The sequence below is a fragment of the Canis lupus genome, chromosome 18 (assembly GCF_048164855.1).
Source record: "Canis lupus baileyi chromosome 18, mCanLup2.hap1, whole genome shotgun sequence".
Lineage (NCBI taxonomy): Eukaryota > Metazoa > Chordata > Mammalia > Carnivora > Canidae > Canis > Canis lupus.
In genome coordinates this window covers 52,906,553-52,926,831 of record NC_132855.1, presented here as the reverse complement: position 1 = coordinate 52,926,831, position 20,279 = coordinate 52,906,553, and the positions used below count along the sequence as shown (strand labels likewise).

Genomic DNA, 20,279 nt, shown 5'->3' with positions numbered 1-20,279 from the left:
TATCACAGGCATAATGGGGTTTCCAGCCTTCTTTAAAAAAAAAAAAATCTTAATATAATTATTTTTGAAATAGGCAACACAGTCACATGGCACAAAATTAAAAGATACAGTATCTCTATCCCTCCTAACTTTGGTCCCTTGCCTGAAGGCACCAGTGTTAGAATTTCTTGAGCACCCTTCCAGAGATAGTCTCTGCACTTATAAGTACTTGGCTACATATAGTGGAGAATATTTTACTTGGTGTTTGCACCAGGGTTTGTTTTTGTTTTTGTTTTTGTTTTTGTGGCATCTCTTGGAAATCTTTCTGTTCTTTTTCATGGCTGCATAGCATTTGATTCTATTACTGTGCCACTACTTAACCAACTCCCTCTCTGATGGAAATTTCATTGGCTTCCAATCTTTGCTATGACAAACTGCTGTAGAGAGAAACCTTGCACATACATCACTCTATTAATGATGTTTTTTATTTTCTATATTTTATGATATTTTGACATCTTGGAACCTTGACTGTCCTCCTAGGGTTAGCTAATTCCTAGGGATAGTTAACACCTTGCCTGAGAGCACTCCTTTTATATGCAAATCAACTCCTTTATATCTACCTCTCTCAAATCCGTATTCCCCCTGCCCTAAATCACCCCACTGCCAGGTACCCAACCCCTAGGAGCCATCCATTTAGCCCAAAGCCCACTGAAATTACCCAAATTAGCCAATCCTAAATCTGTCCATCTTAGCTTGCCTTTTCATTGCCATGGAAATCACAATAAAAGCTTGTGCCCACACTTTTCCCTTTCTCCTTTAGCTTTCTACATGACCCTGGTGCTTCCCTGTGTGGCAAGGCAGGCCCTGTCCTCTTGAGAATTGTAAGTAATAAACTATTCTTGTAAAGCAGTTGTCATGGAAACATAGGAGCTGGTAGGTGTATAAACTAACCTTATTGGGGTAATCATTTTGCAATATATATGCATATCAAATCATCATGTTGTATACCTTAAACTTACAGTATGTTATATGGCAGTTATACCTCAATAAAATGAAAAAAATACAGGCAATGGTCTCAATGTCTATCACCTTACCATGCCTGACTAAAACAAAACCCAGGTGCATGTTAAGATAGTCATTTTGTCCATGTGGACTGCCCTTGCTCTCAGTTAAAGGGAAAATTTGAGCAATTTTTTGCTTGGTTCCAAGGGAGCAGTGCTTTATGTTTAGAGAGAAGAAAGAAGGTCAGTGGGAGATGTTTGAAAATAAAAATGTTCATTTTTTTCTGATGATACTACATGCTCGGTAGAGAAAATCTGAAAAATGCAGAAGAAATTTTTAAAAAATTAAAACCAACCATTCCTCAATAAGTTAAACATAGGATTATCATATGATCCAGCAATTTCACTCCTTAGGTATATACCCAAATAATTGAAAGCAGGAACTCAAACATACACTTGTGCACTAATGTTAACAGCAGCATTACTCGTAATAGACTAAAAAGGAAAACAATGTCCATCAATAGATGAATGGATAAACAGGGGATCCCTGGGTGGCTCAGCGGTTTAGTGCCTGCCTTTGGCCCAGGGCGTGATCCTGGAGTCCCAGGATCGAGTCCTGTGTCGGGCTCCCCCGGCATGGAGCCTGCTTCTCCCTCCTCCTGTGTCTCTGCCTCTCTCTCTCTCTCTCTCTCTCTCTATCATGAATAAATAAATAAATAAATCTTAAAAAAAAAGATGAATGGATAAACAGCTTGTGGTATATGTTTCGTATACTACAATATCAACTGTAAAAAGGAATGATATTCTGATACATGCCACAACATGGATGAATCTTGAAAATATTATGCTAAGTATCTTGGTCTGATCAGGCTGCTGTAATAAAATACCATCAAATGGGTGTCTTATAAACAACAGAAATTTATCTCTCACAGTTCTGGAGGCTGGAATTCCAAGACCATGGCAACTGCAGATTCTGTGTCTGGTGAGAGCCTCCTTCCTCATTGATGGTCATCATGTCACTGTAACTTCACATGGCAGAAGAGGTGATGATGCTCTCTGGGGTGTCTTTCATAAGAGCACTAATCCTATGTATGAGGGTTCCATTCTTGCCCAAAGGCCCCTCCTCCAAATGTCATCACCTTGGGGATTAGTATTTCAATATATGAATGGGTGGAGGCAGAAACATTCAGTCTGTTGCACTAAGTGAAATGAGCCGGAAAAGAAAAATATTGTATAATTCCACCAATATAAGGACCTAGAATAGGGCAAACTCATAGAGATTAGTGGTTATCAGGGACTAGGGGAAGGGGAAGTGGTAGCTATTGTTTCAGGGTTGTAGAGTTTCAGCATGGAATGAAGAAAAAGCTCTCAAAATAGATGAAGGTGATGATTATGTGGCATTGTGAATGTAGTTAGTGCCATTGATTAACATACTGAGAAATGGTTGAAATAGTAAATTTTATGTTATATATATTTCATCCCAATAAAAAATTTAAGACCATGCATAAATCATGCTGTTCAGAAGAAAGGTAATCTGGTTTATGTTAACTTCTTTCTTCCCTTGCATGTGTGTGTTTTATAAAATTTGGGTTATAATATATATATAATAGTGAGCTCTTTAGTTTTACATTTTTATTATGAATATATTCATATCATTAAATAAATTGAAATCACCTCCTTTAATGGTTCTATAATTTAGTATTACATGACGGTGCAACCATTGTCCTCTTGTTGGATATTGAGGCTGTTTCTAACTTCTCGTTATTATAAATTATGCAGTGATGAACATCTTTGTAGATAAATATTTGCCTACATTTTAACTGTTTCTTGAAGATACAATTTTTTTAGAAGGAGAATGACCTTATCTTAATTAATTACATACACAATGACCCTATTTCCAAATAAGATCACATTTTGAGGTGCTGGGAGTTGGAACTTCAATATACATCATTTATTTATTTATTCCAAGGGATATAATTCAACCCATAACAACATTTAACTCTTTCATCAACTGGAATTTACTTATTTGGATGTGTGGCATGAGAGAAGGTATAATTTTTTTCCCCAGACAGTTAACTAATTGTCTCTATGCCACTGATCAAATAATGCTGCCTCTTCCACCAGGACTGTGATGCCAACTTCAACGGCCACTAGATTCTTGCACTCTAACTTCTGCTTGTGAGTATGACCCACAAGGGTGTCTGCCAATTCTTGCATCAGGGTTACACTATTTTCATAATTTTAGCTTCATTGTATATTTAATATCTGATAAAGCAAAATTCCTCTGCATTCATCTTCAAATTTTTTCTTAGCTGTTCTTGCCTACAAGTGAAATTTAGAATAACTGTGGCATGTTAAGAGCCACAAAACAACATATCTCCTTGGACTTTCCATTGGATGGTGTTAAATCAACAAGCTGACTCTATCGTACGTTCACTCTTCCCTTTTAGGAACATGACATGCCTTTCTATCGAATTAATTATGGCATGTATTTTAGAAAGTTCATCAAGTTTTAAGATATAGTTTTCCCATTTCCCACATTTGTTGATAAAGTCAATCCTGGGCATTTTGTTATTGTTATTACTGTTGTGATTATGCTCTCTTTCCTCTGTCCCGGCCCCCACATTTTATTTTCTAATTGGTTGTTGCTAGTTGATGAGGAAGCTATTGAATTTTGCATGCAGCCACTTTATTAAATTCGCCTGTTAGTTCTAATAGCGTTTCAATTTATTCTTGTAGGCTCTCTAGAGCCTTTTGCACAAACCAATTCAAATGAATAATTAACTCTCCAACTGAATCAATGACCTTCCTTAAATCAGGTCTCTTATAAATTTAAGAGTTTGGCTGCAGGAGAATGAATGCTGTGTAAATGCAATGTGAATAGGGCCTTGGACAGTTCTAGTAGCCTCAAGAATGCTTATATTATTTAATTCCTGATTTCATTGCTCAAATATGAGCTTAAAAAAAGCGATCAGAACTGTGGACAAAAGAATTCAGGTATCAAGACGTGTATTGCAATGTTTTTTATTTATAATAATGAAGATTGGAGACAACCTAAATTATTAACATTAGTGAGTTGGTTAGGTCAAGTGGTTGCTTTCAGCTCAGTCCCATTGATCCTCAACTTCTACCCACTCTATATAGGCCTTGACCTCTCCCTCAAACTGCAGCCTCAAATATCCTGCTGCCCGCAGGAGGCTCTGGTTCCATTCCAGAAGCTCTCTACACCTCTTCCTCCCCTGCCTAGATTGGCTGGCAGGACACACTCTGAAGCAGAGGTTTATGTCTAGTTCCTGGGGAGGACTTGGAGCAGCATCTGTACGGGAGCAAGGGAAGAGGACCGGGCAGGAGGAGAAGTTAAACTGTGATGTAGTTACACCAGAGTCATCAGTCGATCCCATGGGGAGATCTACAGCTGGGATGGCCCTTCAGAGTTGTCCTAAAGAGAGGTGAGGGGGTTGGGCTCTGGTATCTCCCACATCCTCCAGTCATTGAATGAGGGCTGTGCTTTGAGAGGGTGTAACTCTGGGGGAGGACAGTTCTTGGAGAAAGACCCAGCTGTGAGCAGCCAACCTTCCCAGCAGGGAGACCAATGCCTCCATCTGGAAGGGGAGCTGCTTGGCTATGATGCTTCCCTTTATGTGTCATCTTGACTCAGCCACCATGTGCCCAGATATTTGGTTAAATATTATTCTGGGCGTGTCTGTGAGGGTGTTTTCCGGGTGAGATTAACATTTGAGTCAGCAAACTGAGTAAAGCAGATTTCCCTCCCCAGTGTGAGTGGGCCTGTACAATCTGCCGAAAGCATGAGTAGAGTCTGAGTAATAAAAAAGTATTTCTCTCGACCTCATTGTTTTTGAGCTGAGGCATGGGTCTCTTCCTGCCTTCAGGCTCAGGAGAGGACTGGAACTTCACCATAGGCTCTGCTGAGTCTGAAGGCAGGAGACCAATGCCAACCACATGGAAGAGAGAGAGGCCCTGGGGGAGAACCAAGGTGCTGAGTCACACAGTGGACCTTTTAGCTCACTCAGTGGTTGAATGCAGACTCCCCATTGAGCACAGAGCCAGGTCTGGGAGTAAGGGGGGCTACTCATGGGGCTCCATCTTATAACCCTGAAATCATGACCTGAGCTGAAACTAAGAGTTGGATGCTCAACCAACTGAGCTGCCCAGATGCCCCAAGCAGACACTGCTCTAAATCCATTACACACATTCACTCATCGCATCCTCACCCTGAGATAAATGATATCATTATCTCCCACTTTGCATTTACAGATGAGGAAGTGGAAGCTCAGGGTTAAGTCACCTACCCAAGACCTCTCAATTGATAAGTTGCAGAGCTAAGATTTGGGCCAAGAGTTTGCTGCAGAGTCTGGGTACTTAGCAGTACATCACAGGTACTCAGTGTCTCATTTTGTATTTTTTTTTTGCTGTTGTTACTTGTTTGTTTTTTAATTTAATTCCAGTGTAGTTGCCATAGTTCCAGTGTTGTATTTGTTTCAGGTATACAATATAGCGATGCAACAATTCCATATTATTACTCAGTACTTATCACAATAAGTGCATTTTTTTAAAAGATTTTATCTATTTATTAGAGAGAGAGAGAGCACAAGTAGGGAGAGTGGGAGAGGGAGAAGCAGACTCCCTGTGGAGCAAGAAGCCCCATGTAGGACTCAATCCTAGGACTCAGGGAACATGACCTAAGCCAAAGGCATATATTTAACCTACTGAGCCACTTAGGTGCCCCGATAAGTGCAGTCTTAATCCCCATCACCTATTTCATCCATCCCCTCCCCTCTGGTAACCCTCTGTTCTCTGTAGTTAAGAGTTTGGTTTTCGGTTTGTCTTTTTCCCCCTCTGTTTCAATACCTCATTTTGAATAAATACATGGATAAATATATGATACAGCTTTTGCATTAGCTGAGGTTCTCCAGAAAAGAGATCTATCTACTCTATCTCTCTTTCTATCTATCTACCGAGATTTATTATGAAGAATTGGCTCATTCGGTTATGGAGGCTAAGAAGTCCCACAGTCTGCCATCGGCAAGCCAGAGACCCAGAAAAGCCAGTGGTGTAATTCTGTCTGAGTTCAAAGGCCCAAAGACCAGTGGAACAATTGTGTAACCTGAGGCGGGGAGACGTTTGAGGGGGAGAAGATGGCGTAGATGTCCAGCTCCTCAAGTGAGGCAAGAAGAAGGGGTGAGTTCTTCCATCCTCTGCCCTTGTTCTTTTCAGGCCCTCAGTGGAGGGGATGAGGCCCACACACATTCGGGAGGACAATCAACTTTACAGAGTCCACTGATTTATTTATTTATTTTTTATAATTTTTTTTTTTTTAATTTTTATTTATTTATGGTAGTCACAGAGAGAGAGAGAGAGAGAGAGGCAGAGACACAGGCAGAGGGAGAAGCAGGCTCCATGCACCGGGAGCCCGACGTGGGATTCGATCCTGGGTCTCCAGGATCGGGCCCTGGGCCAAAGGCAGGCGCCAAACTGCTGCGCCACCCAGGGATCCCTTTATAATTTTTTTAAATAAAGATTTTATTTATTTATTCATGAGACACACAGAGAGAAAGAGAGGCATAGACACAGGCAGGGGAGAAGCAGGCTCCATGTAGGGAGCCTGACATGGGACTCGATCCCAGGTCTCCAGGATCAGGCCCTAGGCTGAAGGCGGTGCTAAACCACTGAGCCATCGGGCTGCCCCGAGTCCACTGATTTAAATGACAATCTCATCTGGAAACAACCTCACAGATAACACCCAGGAAGAGTATTTAATCTGGGTGACCCATGGCCCCATCAAGCTGATGCGCAAAATTAAGTTAACCATCACATACAGCCTTGAAAACAACACCCGGAAGGCTTTAATACCATAGGGAACAGCTTATCACCTACTGCTAAGGGAGGCAAGCTGCGTAAAGGAAGAGAGCAGAGCAGGCTGGAAGACCTTCTGCGGAAGTTTTACCAGAGATTGCTTCTGGGTTATGGACCGTCAGTAATTGTTTTTATGTTTCTTTACATTTTTCTGCACTTTTCATACTTTCTATAATGAACAGGAATCATTGTGATAAGGACAAGACTTAAGAAAGCAAACCCTGAGGGCTCGAGAAGTGGTGGGATCTCTTTGCTGCCCAGAAGAATCAGTTCAGGGAGGGCCTCCATCCCTTGTGGCCATGGCCTCCCCAGTGGGGAGCAGCCCCCTAAGGGTAGAATCAAGCTGCTGCAGGACAGGAATTCTGTCTGGGACTGGGGTGCTGAAGGGGTCCTCTGGGCCCAGCCCCCCACCCCCACAACGGCCACCCACCCCAGGAGCACTGGATGAGACCAACTGGAGGGATGTGAGGGAAAGGGCAGGCACAGGAGCACTGGGCCTGGGTCCCTCTGCACCACCTCTTGTCTGTCCTTCTCCACACGCAGCCTGAGGAAACTGCCAGGGGCTGCCAGGTCCTCTCTGTCCCATCCAGGGACACGGGGAGGGGCAGCACCCTGTCCTGTCCTCCTGTGGCAGGCAGGGGAGAGCAGAGAGAGGCAAGGAGACTGGGGGCAGGGGCGGTGCAACAGGTAATGCTGACTCCGCAGGAGAACTGCACGGGGGGGGGGGGGGGGGTGGGGGGGTGGGGGGGGTGGGGGGGGTTGGGGGGGTGCTGCCAAGGTCCCTCCTCCCTTCTGTTTCCCCAAGAGGCCCTTGATTGTGGCCACCACACCAAGGCCCAGGCTTCTTCCATCTCTTAGACTCTCTCTGAAGATGAGCTGCCAGGGAAAAAAGCACAGGCTACAGGATTCCCAGGCTGCCCAGAAGAAAGGTCAACAGATAAAATCTAAATAAAACAGAATCCCACACTCTCTCCTTTCCAAATCCCCAAACAGTTAAAAATCAAATACCTTGGAGCATCTGGCTGGCTCAGTCAGTGGAACATGTGACTCTTGATCTCGGGGTTGTGGGTTCTACACGTTGGGTGTAGAAATTACTTAAATTTTTTTAAAAATGTTAAAAAACTGGGATCCCTGGGTGGCGCAGCGGTTTGGCGCCTGCCTTTGGCCCAGGGCGCGATCCTGGAGACCTGGGATCGAATCCCACATCGGGCTTCCGGTGCATGGAGCCTGCTTCTCCCTCTGCCTATGTCTCTGCCTCTCTCTCTTTCTCCCTCTGTGACTATCATAAATAAATAAAAATTTAAAAAAAAAAAAAAAAATTTAAAAAATAAAAATGTTAAAAAACCAAAACCAAAACCAAATACTTCTTGACTGCAAACATCTACTGAGACCAAAAATATACATGGGCTGTTTTAGTGTTACCTGGTCCCCAGTCTCACATCACTAAGAGTAGAGATAGTTTCCTATGCCAAAGGGCCAGCCAAATTGGGAAAAAAATTTCACTCCCCCCCCCCCCCCGTTAGATTGGGATGAAGGCTGTGACAAAGTCCTCTGTTGGCCCACTTCCAGCCCTGAGGCTGGTGGGAGTGAGCTGGCTTCCAGGCGTGAGAGGAGGATTCACACTCAGAGCATTGCTGCCCCTGCCCTAGACCCAGGAAGGACAGAGAGGCTTCTGGCCTTACAGGGAAGTGAATTAATACTTCTCTCCCCTTGCCCTCCCTCAGCCCCAACGTGCTATCAGTCTACTGTCCTTCTATGTGTCTACCCAGACAGTGGGCAAATGGGTGAGCTCACGGGCATCAAGACTTATTTTTTTTTTAAAGGACTGTTATTTTTTTTAAAAAAGATTTTATTTATTTATTCATAAGAGACACAGAGGGAAGGGAGAGACATAGGCAGAGGGAGAAAGAAGCAGGCTCCCTGCAGGGAGACTAATGCAGGACTCAATCCCAGGACCCTGGGAATCACGACTGGAGCCAAAGGCAGAGGCTCAACCACTGAGCCACCCAGGTATCCTGAGACTGTTATTCTTTTAACAAACATTTTTGGTTTTCTTTAGGCCTTGTCTGTTGGAGTAATAACACCAGGATTTTCTGTCTGCGGTATAGAGTCGGTTACTATAATGGCCATAGTACTCAGTGGCCCCCGTATTTGGTGTCTATCCTATTTGGCGGTCATATTATCGAGTGGCTGTAGAATTTGGTGACCTCCTTGAACCCAGTGATTAAGAATGTGCTCTGACTTCTCTTTGCTGCCTGTGAACAAACTGCCCTCCCAGCAGTTCTTCTGTCTGCCCTGTCAGTTCAGCTGTTCCCTGGGCCCACATCCTCTGCTCATAAGCAATTTTTCAGTCCCTTGGCCCAGCTTCATTGAAAAATGCACTCCTCTGCAGCGCCCGAGAGATTTTTCTGCTGTTTTTCAAAGTTCAGCTGTTTCGGAATCATTTCCTATACTTCTCCTTCCACTCCTTCCCTTGCCCCCAAACTGAAGTTCTTTTCAAAGTGGAATCTGGATTTTTCCGTCCCCTGTCTCTACCCACAGAACGAGAAGATGATTTGGCTCAGGCTTTGGTTTGGGACTAGATGGGCAGGTGTTTGTCTGAAGGGATCATTGGATCATTGAACCGGTGAGGAGAGAACTACTTGCTGACCTAGTCCCAGGGGGCAGCTGGGGGCCGAGGGGGTGGTGCAGAAAGTCCGTTGCTCAGGCCCATCCCACTGGCCAGTCAGCCAGGGGCTTCTCTGAACCCGAATTTTCCTGGCTGATACACTGGACATAATAACAGTCCCCTCCATGGGCTCAGCTACTTGGAAAGTGCTCCGCTCGGGGGCGGCACTCACTGCCTGTGGAGCAGAGCTGTGACCACAAGCACCTGAACTGGAACAGCAGTGCCCCTTGGGGCAATTTGAGAAGCTAAGACAAGGCTCTCCCCACCTTTGCTCCACCAGCAAGAAAACCTTCCACAGAGAGTTGGAAGTCCACCATCAGAGTTCATTACCTAATATTTTCCTCTCCTTCCTATCTTAAATTTAAAATCTGGCTGGAAGGGAAACATAGCAGGCCTCCCAACCCTTTCACTGAAACTCTCTCTCTCTTTTGAAGTAAATTCTGTTTAATTCTATAAACACTTACTGCGTACCCACTAGTCTACTATATGCCAGACACCAGGCTAGGTAGCACAAACACATAGGTGAGTACGAAAGACATGGTTTCTGCAATCTGAGGAAACTCCCACCATCCTTACACTCCTAGCGATGAAAGAGGGGTTTTCCTGGTTCTGCATTTGGGTCCTTGGAGGAATCAGACTTGGCCAGCCGAGATCTGGTCCCACCTCCTGGCTTCTGGTTGGTGCCCCTTTGCTTTTGAAGCCTCCTCCCTCAGACTAACCCAGTAGGCAGCCACTCATGCCTGGGAGCTAGCCATCAGTCCAGTAGACTGACAGGACCCTTTCATTTTCTTAGTTACGATTTGTCCTGTGATTTGGGACACGCTCTGAAGCATCTAATAAATTCAGACTCTTCTGACAATTTAAGAATTGCAAAGGCAGGAATTTAGTTTGGTCCCTGGGGTAATTGAGATTCTCAACCCAGCCCCTTAGCCTTTTTGATTAAATAGAGGCATTTAATATAATTAAATAGTGTTCCTAAATAGCCTCTAGCTCTACACATTAGCTTTTTCTTCTTGACTCTGCTAAGAAGACTTTTCTTTGTTTCTCCCTTGGTCCTCTTCTCCCTCTCACCTTCCCTCTCTGATACCCATTACTTCTTGCTGTGCTTCCTCCACTCCAAGTCCTGCCACCATCCATGGAGACCCCGCCTCTGTGGAAATGTCCAACTCCTGGCCTCTTACACCCTGGGCTCCTCATCCCCAGGGCCCTGCCCTCCATGCCAGCCCATACCCGTGGCTGGGCTATACACTGGAATCCAGTGGATACAGGCTGTGGCTCATCCCCAGGATGGTGCACTCAGAGATTGACTCCTGACTGCAGCCCCCATGCTTTCGGCTCACCAGCTCAGTCACTTCTAATGCCCCCGCTCTTCAGGCTTTTTGGGACCTCCGGCTTGCGGATACCTCCACACTGTCTCCACTATCCAGTCTTTGCTGCCTTCACGTACCTCCCTTCCCAGCTCAGATTCCACACTCCCACTTCAAGCACTAATTGTCTATATCCTAGACTCCTTCTCTGTCCTTGTTCTTCCCCTGCAGGCATCTGGCAAAACCCCAACCCTCAACAAATGCAGCCAACAGCTTTCCAGAATTCTAGGTAGCCTGGCCACCTTAAAGTCCTGGTCTTTGCCCTCAGCTGAGCCCACAGCAGCATCCAGCACCCCAACTTGTCTCTAGGCAACTCTTGATTCTGTGTCCATAAGGACTACTCCACTTGCTCAGACTCCCAACAAGCAGGCCAGTCCAGGGGTGTGCTGGCAGAGGTTTAACAACAGGCCCGGGGGTGAGGAAAGCCCTGATGTACAGCGTTTGCTGATTCTTGTGCTATAAATAGCCCCATTGTGACCATTTCAAGCTACCAACATGACATCAGTAAGCCACCATGAAGATACAATAGATGTAAATAGCCCCTAGAGCAATAGATAGTAGTGAGAGAATTAGGAAGTGATTAGTTTTTAGTGTTTACATTGTATATATTTTTTAATATATATATTTTTTTATTTGAGAGAGAGAGAGAGAGAGCAGGGGGAGGAGCAGAGGGAGAAGGACAAGCAGACTCAACACGGAGTGCAGGGCCCTGAGATCATGACCTGAGCCGAAACCGAGAGATGATGCTTTACTGACTGAGCCACCCAGGTGCCCTGAGAGGAAAGGGTCCTAAACAGATTCTGAGCTGAGTGCAGAGCCCAATGCAGGGCTTGCTGTCATGACCCTGAGATCATGACCTGAGCCGAAATCAAGAGTCAGACACTTAACTGACTAAGCCACTCAAGTATCCTATGTAATTTGATTCTTTAAATATTTTATTTTGCAATAAGTATATATTTGCATGCGGTTGTAGGAAATAATACAGAACGCTCCCTTATATCCTCACCCAGTGATAACCTCTTATAAGTACCACCTTCCAGCCAGGAAGTTGACATTGATACAATCTATCAGCCTAGCTCAGATTTTGCCAGTTTTGCATGTACTTATTTGTGTACGTTCCTATGTGTGTGTTTCTGTGCATTTAATTCTGTGCAGTCGGGATCCCTGCGTGGCGCAGCGGTTTGGCGCCTGCCTTTGGCCCAGGGCGCGGTCCTGGAGACCCGGGATCGAATCCCACGTCGGGCTCCCGGTGCATGGAGCCTGCTTCTCCCTCTGCCTGTGTCTCTGCCTCTCTCTCTCACTGTGTGCCTATCATAAATAAATAAAAGTTTAAAAAAAAAAATTTTAATTCTGTGCAGTCTTACTATACATGCCAATTTCTGTGACCACCACAGTTGAGGTATAGAACAGCTTTATCACAGGGACCCCTTAAAGCTGCAGCTCTCCTGCCCCCACCCTCTGACCCCTGGCAACACACAATCTTTATACTTTTATCATTTCAAGTTATGTTCTATCAATGGAATCATATGGTATGTAACCTTTTAAAATGTATTTTTAGGGGCAGCCCAGGTGGCTCAGCAGTTAAGCGCTACCTTTGGCCCAGGGCCTGATCCTGGGGACCCAGGATCGAGTCCCATGACAGGCTCCCTGTATGAAGCCTGCTTCTCCTTCTGCCTGTGTCTCTGCCTCTCTCTCTCTCTCTCTCTCATGAATAAATAACATCTTTTAAAAAATGTATTTTTAAATTAAACTTTACTTTGAGGTCATTGCAGATTCACACGGAGTTGTAAGAAATGATACAGACAGATATCCATACTTCTATCCAGCTTCCCCCAGTGGCAACACATTGCACAACACTACAGGCAGGAGACTAGTGTTGACACAGTCAAGTTACAAAACATTTCCATTACCACAAGGATCGCTTCTGTTGTCCTTTCAGAGAGACCTCCTTTCTTCCTCTTTCCATCCCTGACACCTGGCAACTACTAATCTGTTCTCTGCTTCTATAATTTTTTCATTTTGAAAGTGTTATATAAATGGACACATATGGTACAATATCTTTTGGAACCGGAATTTTTTTTTCCTACACAGGGTATTATGATGAGTTAAAAAAAAATCCAATTCCAAAAGTACATATGCTGAGTGATCCAAGTTGCTATACGTATCCATCGTTTGTTCCTTTTTCTTATTGGTTAGCATTTCATGGTAGGGATGCACTGTTCACCCACTGAAGGACATCCAGGTTGTTTCTAGTTTTTTACTATTACAAATAAAGCTGCTATGAACATTCATGTGCAGATTTTTGTGTGAATGTTAAGTTTTCATTTCTCTGGGATAAATGCCCAAGGGTCCAACAGCTGGGTTTTATTGTAGGCACATGTTTCATTTTGTAAGAAACTTCCCATACTCTTGTCCAGAGTTGCTTTACCATTTTGCATTCCCAAAAGCAGTGTTTGAGCAATGCAGTCTCTCCACATCCTTAACAGCACTTGGTGTTATTATAATTTTTAATTTTAGCCATTCTGGTAGGTGTGCCATGTTATCTTATTATGGTTAAATTTGCATTTCCCAAAACGTGTAATGATCTTGAACATTTTTTCATGTGCCATTTGCCATCTGTATATCCTCTTCAATGAAATGTCCATCCATGCCTTTTGCCCATTTTTCTAACTGAATTGTTTTTTACACTGCTGAATTTTGAGAGTTCTTTATATTTTTCTAGATATTGGTCCTTCATCAGATATGTAGTTTGCAAATATTTTCTCCTAGTCTTTAGCTTGTCTTCTGATCCTCTCCGTGAGGCTTTTCAAAGAAAAAAAGCTTCTCATCTGATGAGGCCCAACGGCAACCATTCATTGAAACAGCAAAATGCTTTTGCAACTTTATAAAAAAATAATTGAGCATTTTTGTGTGGATTTACTATAATTTAATTTAATTTTTTTTATAATTTAAGTTTAATAACACCTATGTTTAATAACTGGCTCATGAAAATCTTGGAAATTTAACAGTAGACTCTCAGAGCCAGTTCAGGCATATGCTGGGCCAGCCCCACCATTTTGCCTACAGCCTCAGTATCTGACCTCTTCCCCTGCTTCAATGACAAAATAGAAGTTGTGCGGGAATTCCCTTCCCTCATCTCTAGACTTACAAACCCTGGCACCAGCCACCTCAGCGCTGCCCCTTGTTCCCTCGAGCTAAGAAGAAAGGGGCCCATCCCTCTTCCCACCTGGCCAGGCTCCTGGCTGCTGATTCTGGCTCCACCCACCTCCTTAGAAACCCTGCACAACCTTGGAGCCCCTCCAGTCCAGGCTGTCAGAATTGAAACAGGTTGCTTCCCTCTTACCCCTAGCCCTCCCCACCTGCCAGCTCTACCCCTGCATCACTTCTCCCCTCCACAAACTTGTTCCAAGAATCAGTTTCTGCCTCTTCCTCCTCCATTCATCCTCCTCAATCTACATCTGTCTCCCTTCAATCAAGCTGCGGTCCAGCTGTGTCCCCTCAGGGTCACCAGTGACTGACTGGTCCCTGAATCCAGTGGACACATGCATGTCCCTACCTGCTTGACTCCTTGTGATGTTCCACATGGCGGGCCATACCGTTTTTCTCAAGACACCCTCTCCTTTGGGCCTCTCCCCAGGCTCTTTTGTCCCAATAACCGGTCCCCAGTCCCGTTCCCCTGGGACACACACCACTCCTTTCTCTTCTCAGCCCTCCTTCCACATCCCACCATCTCCAGCTCTGTTGTTCTGTCAGTCACTCTCTCAAATCCTACTTTTCTCTTTCCCTGCTGCCTTGGCTCAGGTCCCCATGATCCCTCATCTAGACTATGGCAGCAGCCTCCTACCTGGACTTTCTGTCCCCGATTCAAAGCTTCCCTGCACTGCAGCCAGCCTGGCCTTTCTGAAGTGCCAATCTGACCGTGGGGCTTAGCTTCAAAGCTTCCCGTGGCTTCTGTAGCTCTCAGATCAAGTCCATCTGAAGGGGGTCCTGCATGCTGTGGCCTGGCCTACCTCTCTCTTTTGTCCCATGTGGCCTGGGTTTCATTCAGTTAGTTGCTCATTGGGCTTCAGGTTCCAACCCCACTCCCTTTTTGAGAAATGGTAATTCACATACCATGCAATTCACCAGTTTAAAGTGTAAAGTTCGTCATTTTAGAATATTCGCGAAGTTGTGCAACCATCACCACTATCTAACCCTGCAACATTTTTATCCCAGAAAGAAACCCAATCTCATTAGCCGTCTCTCCTCATTTGCTCCCTCCCAGCCCCAGCCTCTACTGGTCTATATTCTTTCTTTATGCACCGACCGATTCTGAACATTTCATATAAATAGAATCATACAACATGTGGCCTTTTGTGTCTGGCTTATTTTCACTTAGCATAATGTTTCCAAGGTTCCAGAACCTCTCTCTTGTTTTGGGCACTTCAAAAACAGTTACTCTAACCCCCAGCACCCTCCTATGACCCCTCTATCTGGAGAACTCCTGCTCAGCCCTCGGGTTTCAGCTCATCTCTTCTTTAGGGGATCCATTTCTACCCCAGCTCCCTGACCGCGGGGCACAGCTGGGACCCTGCTGTGTGCTGCTTCCAGCAGAGCCCTTGTCACATAGTGTTACTTACCTAGTAATTTATTCTCCTGTTAGATGTACGCTCCATCAGGACAAGGCCCCATATCCATAGGGCTTAGTGCATAAACATGTGCTGCTTAAAAAAATCAGTCTACTGGTTCTCTGGCAGAGCCCATTGGTAATTCAGCAGACATCTCAAAGTCTCGCTGTCCATCATCTTATTCTTTCCTGTCTTCCTCCTCTCTTGCATCAAGATGGAATTAGGGGTGTGCAGGGAAGGGCTTTGGACAAGATCCTGCATCCTTTTGTAACATCCTGGTGGCCAGCTGTGAGGCAAGCTGCTCACCTGGGCAGGGGTGGGGAGAGGGCTTGTGAATTTAGGAGGAGGTTGTAGAGCTAGGGGAGGAGAAAGAAGAGATCCTGGTGAGTGTAATAATTGGCAGAATGGAGCAGAAATAGGAGTGACCTGGAACAGCTCTTCCCCAACCCCCACAAACACAACTAGGCATTCTGTGTTGTGCCTCTAGAGGGCATTTCTAGGTAGGTGCAGTCCTAATGCAGGATCCCTAAGCCCAGGATTGCCAGATTTAGCAAATAAAAATACGGGGTACTAGTTAAATTTGAATTGTAGATAAATGATGGATCATTTTTTAGTACAGGTATGTCCCCGACAAACAATAGGGACATATCACATGGGACATCCTTCTTGTAAATACATATCCTGGTAAACTTTTAGATCTGAGTGTAGGATAATATTTTGTGGGCAGGGACCTTTCAAATATTCCTTCAAATCTTAATGCTTAGATGAAAAATTGCTAGCTTGCTATACTCTGATTATTATATTATTATTGCTTGGTCTGGCTGCTGAGAGCAACAATGTGGGATAATAATAGGATCACTCACGGACCAGTAGTGAGACTGAAATGAGGTCAATGTAAAGCATTTGTTAAAGGGTCTGGACTCTTTGAGGTTCCGCGAGCTAAGAAGAAAGGAGAAGCATTTGCAGGGAAGGGAGCTGCAGGCAGGCAGGCAGGCAGGCAGGCAGGGCTCTGGCCACGACAGCCGCCAGGGCCCTCCGAGGGCGCGGAGGGGCAGGCGCGGCCCTGGGCTGACGAGCGCCGCAGCGCGGGTGCGGGCAGCGGGGGCTGCGGGACCCTCCGGGCCACGGGCCCTGGGGGCGCCGGGCGCGTCTGTCCTTCGCCCGTCCCCACCTGCTGGACTCCGCGTTGCTATCTCGAGGGAAGAAAGGAAAAAGAGAAAGGGGGGGAAGCCAACACACAAAACCGGGGAAGGGAAATTTGCCGAGCCGGTGGGGCTGCGCCCCCAGACCCAGCCCGCTGAGCGGCGCCGCCTCTGGCCCGGCCCGGCCGGATCGCCACGGGGGAGCCCTGCGCCCGGAGACACTGAGCCCGGGGACCGGCTCGGAGCACGGAGCACCGCGGCTGCCACCCGCCGCCGGCTGTCGGGCTCGGCTCCAGACAGGGGCAGGGGCTGCGGGCCGCGAAGGCATTTCTGGAAGTGATAAATCTCCTCCAGGATAAAAAGAAAAGGAAAGGAGCGACTCAGCTGTTTCAGGAGGATTTGGGGGTGGGCTGTCTCCTCCAACTCAACTCTCCCCTGATGAGATTCCTAATTACCTTTCCTGGGAGAAGCAGCGTGAACAGCCAGGGCGATGGCTGGGATGAAAGGAAGGAGATGATATAACAGGGCAGGTCCCTGTGCTGGCACACCTCCTTCCGGGACCCTCCCAAGCCCCCCACACAGGCCTGGCCATCCTCCCGGAACATTGATTATGTGCAGGACCCCATGCAAGGATTTTGTGTGCATTATCTCATCCATCACCACAACCAGCCCAGAGCTGCGAGAGATTGAGTAATTTGCCCAAATCACACAGCTCATACATGGAGGGGTGTCTGCCTCTGAGTCCAGCTTTTAACCCTAAACCATCATCATGTCGCCTGCCAGACCAAGATAAAGCTTCAGATTCCTTCTGAACACAGCACTCCAAATAGTCACTACCCACAGACCTGAGTTGGCACATGAAATAAAACTTGTTTTCCAAATGCCTTATATTGGTGTATTGGCTCAAGCAAATAATTGTGGCTGCTGGATGACTTGACTGTCTTCCCATCTGACACAATTATTTATGGAATTGTACAATAGTAAATCTAGAACAGACCTAAGAAATGGAGTCCAGCATGCAGATTTGCAGATAAGGAAACTGAGGCCCAGAGAAGTAAACACTCTTGCCCAGGGCCACCCAGGACCGGGATTGGAATCCCTGTGTCTGGCGTCCCAGCTCAGGACTCTTGTTAATCCTCCTACATGGCTGTGCTGTTCTCCTGGAGCCCAGCTGAACCCCAGACTTTAGACTACTTCCTTTAGACTACTTGGAAGCCCAGAGGTGGACCAGGACCCCATGCTTTCAGCCCCAAGGCACCATGGTTTCTGGACTGGATGGAGGTGGGCAGTAGAGGAGGTTAGGTACACGTTCCTGAGCATCAGGTGTGGAGGACGAGATTGGGCCTCCTGGCCAAGCCCACATGGTGGTGGAAGTCTGGTGAGAATGTGAGTCTTTGTGGTCCAGACACAGCATCATGGCAGTGGGGTAGGAGGATGGGCCAGCATTTGTTGGGGAGCCACCAGGCACTGGGAACAGCTCAGGGTGCAATCAGTTTGAAGGACTGGGAACTGGGCATCACAGACCCACAGCCTCCCCTGCCCAAATCCCAGGGCCACTTAGTTCCCATTGAGCCTATTTTAGATGGTCCTGAGGCTGTCTTTCCAGACACTTGATGCAAAGTCACAAAATGTAGCAATCACAAAGATACCCCCCCTACACACACCCACGCACACTTTTCTGTTTACCCTCGTTAAATATTGTATTATTTCAACGATGATTTGTGTATAAATGAGTGTGAACAGTGATCCATAAAGAACTGGGGCACCTGGGGGAGTCATTTGGAAGAACATTCGATTCTTTTTTTTTTTTTAATTTTTATTTATTTATGATAGTCACAGAGAGAGAGAGGCAGAGACATAGGCAGAGGGAGAGGCAGGCTCCATGCAGGGAGCCTGATGTGGGACTCGATCCTGGGTCTCCAGGATCACGCCCCGGGCCAAAGGCAGGCGCCAAACCGCTGTGCCACCCAGGGATCCCAGAACATTCGATTCTTGATCTCAGGTTCCTGAGTTTGAGCCCCATGTTAGGTGTAGAGATCACTTAGAATAATTAAAAAAACAAACCCTCAGCAGCAAGCATGAACTAGGTGTGTGACGAACGGGTGCATCACCACTGTGGGCTGAAAACAGGAAAGCTCCTGCGGAAGAGACCTGCCAGTGGCACCCTGGGTTCTGTGCTTCCCACCTGTCATGTCATCTCAACAACACAGAAACCCCAGGGGGTAGGCTGGAGGGCTTCAGTGACTTAACCCCACTCACCCAGCTAGAATGACGAGGCATGGTCCAAACCCCAGATGTCCTGACTCAGGCCAGGAGATTTATTAAGGAGCACCCCCCAAATCCCTCCCCCTCCACAGATCTGTCAGGATTCCTAAAAATTTAATATTACAGTTCCCCAACCCCCTTACGATTGGAGGGTTTCTGGTGGGCTTCAAGAACGTCCTTTTTAAACAAACCATGCTGGAAGGAGCCCTTCTTAGTCACTATGACTGGATGAGGATTTAGGCTCCTGCAGAGGTGAAGGAGTAGGGGAGGGTATGGCAGGGGTATCAGGACCCCAAAGGCCACACAAAGGTGTAGTTTGTGTGGTTCCCACAGCTCGGGGAGCCTTCTCTTTCCTCCAGGCAGCTGCCTTGCCCACTGGGTTCTCTTTTTGTTCCTTCTTGCTTTTGCTTCTCCAGAGCCTGGCACATAGTAGGCACTCAAGAAATGTTTACAACTCTTTACCTTAGCTCCACATATGCCAGAATTTAATTGGCCTGATCAGAACCTGCCAGGATTGGCTACATGGCTACCCTTTGCACTCCTCCCCCAACCCTCCCACCCACTGGCAGACTGAGGATGAGCATAGTGGCAAGGAGGCCACAGGATTCCTCTAGAAATGTTTTTCATAATCTAGTCTCTGGCGAGGGATTTGGGACATCCTTAAACAGCCAGTGTGCACTGGGGCATAAACACTTGGCCTGCCAGCTCCCCAGCATGTCTATTAAAGGCATCAATCAGCCAGCCCTCCTGGCCAGGCAGGATGGGGCAGGGCAGCTCCAGACCTCCAGGATGCTGCGGGGAACCCCTTGGGGCTGCCCGTTCTGGGCCAGTGCCTCCTTCTTCACCCTGAGCCCCCCTGCAGGCCGCAGCTGGCCCCTGAGACAGCAGTTGCTCATCCTCCTTCCTGGGCCTGGGACACATCTGCATTTGTCAGGGCCCAGATTAATCCCTATTACCTTCCCTGCTGACTATGCAGGAGCTGAGCAATTTCTCCGCCCCCCACCTCTGTCCCCTGGGAAAACAAAGCCTAATGTTCCCGCAGCCAATGTCCTCACTAACCAAGGAGATTATGGCTGCATCCGGTTCTCGGAAGAGCAAGGCCAGAGTGTGTTCCTAGGAGGGCAGGGAGGCACTGAGGGATCTTGTAGCTCCCCAAACGGGGCAAGTAGAGCGAGGCTGTGAGACTGATGATGCAATACTAGCAAGTGGAGACAGGAGAAAATTCGAGAGAGAAAGGGGTGAGGGAGGAGGAGGAAAGGCTCTTTTGCAGATTTTATTTCTAGTATCTTCGAAGTCGGACTACAAGTAGAATCAGGAGCAGAAAAGCAATGAAGAAGCAGGGAAGGAAAAAAATCGAGGTGTCAGGCAGCTGGTGC

General features: G+C 46.5%; 1 long non-coding RNA gene across 1 annotated transcript; it reads right to left on the bottom strand.

Moving 5' to 3' along the window:
- Nucleotides 1–11,796: 11,796 nt before the first annotated feature.
- Nucleotides 11,797–17,175, bottom strand: LOC140609559 (uncharacterized). Its single transcript, XR_012011362.1, has 3 exons — nucleotides 17,094–17,175; nucleotides 15,509–15,852; nucleotides 11,797–12,197 (listed from the first exon to the last, which is right to left on the bottom strand). It is a non-coding gene; the product is annotated as an uncharacterized lncRNA (long non-coding RNA).
- Between the last annotated feature and the right edge of the window lie 3,104 nt (nucleotides 17,176–20,279).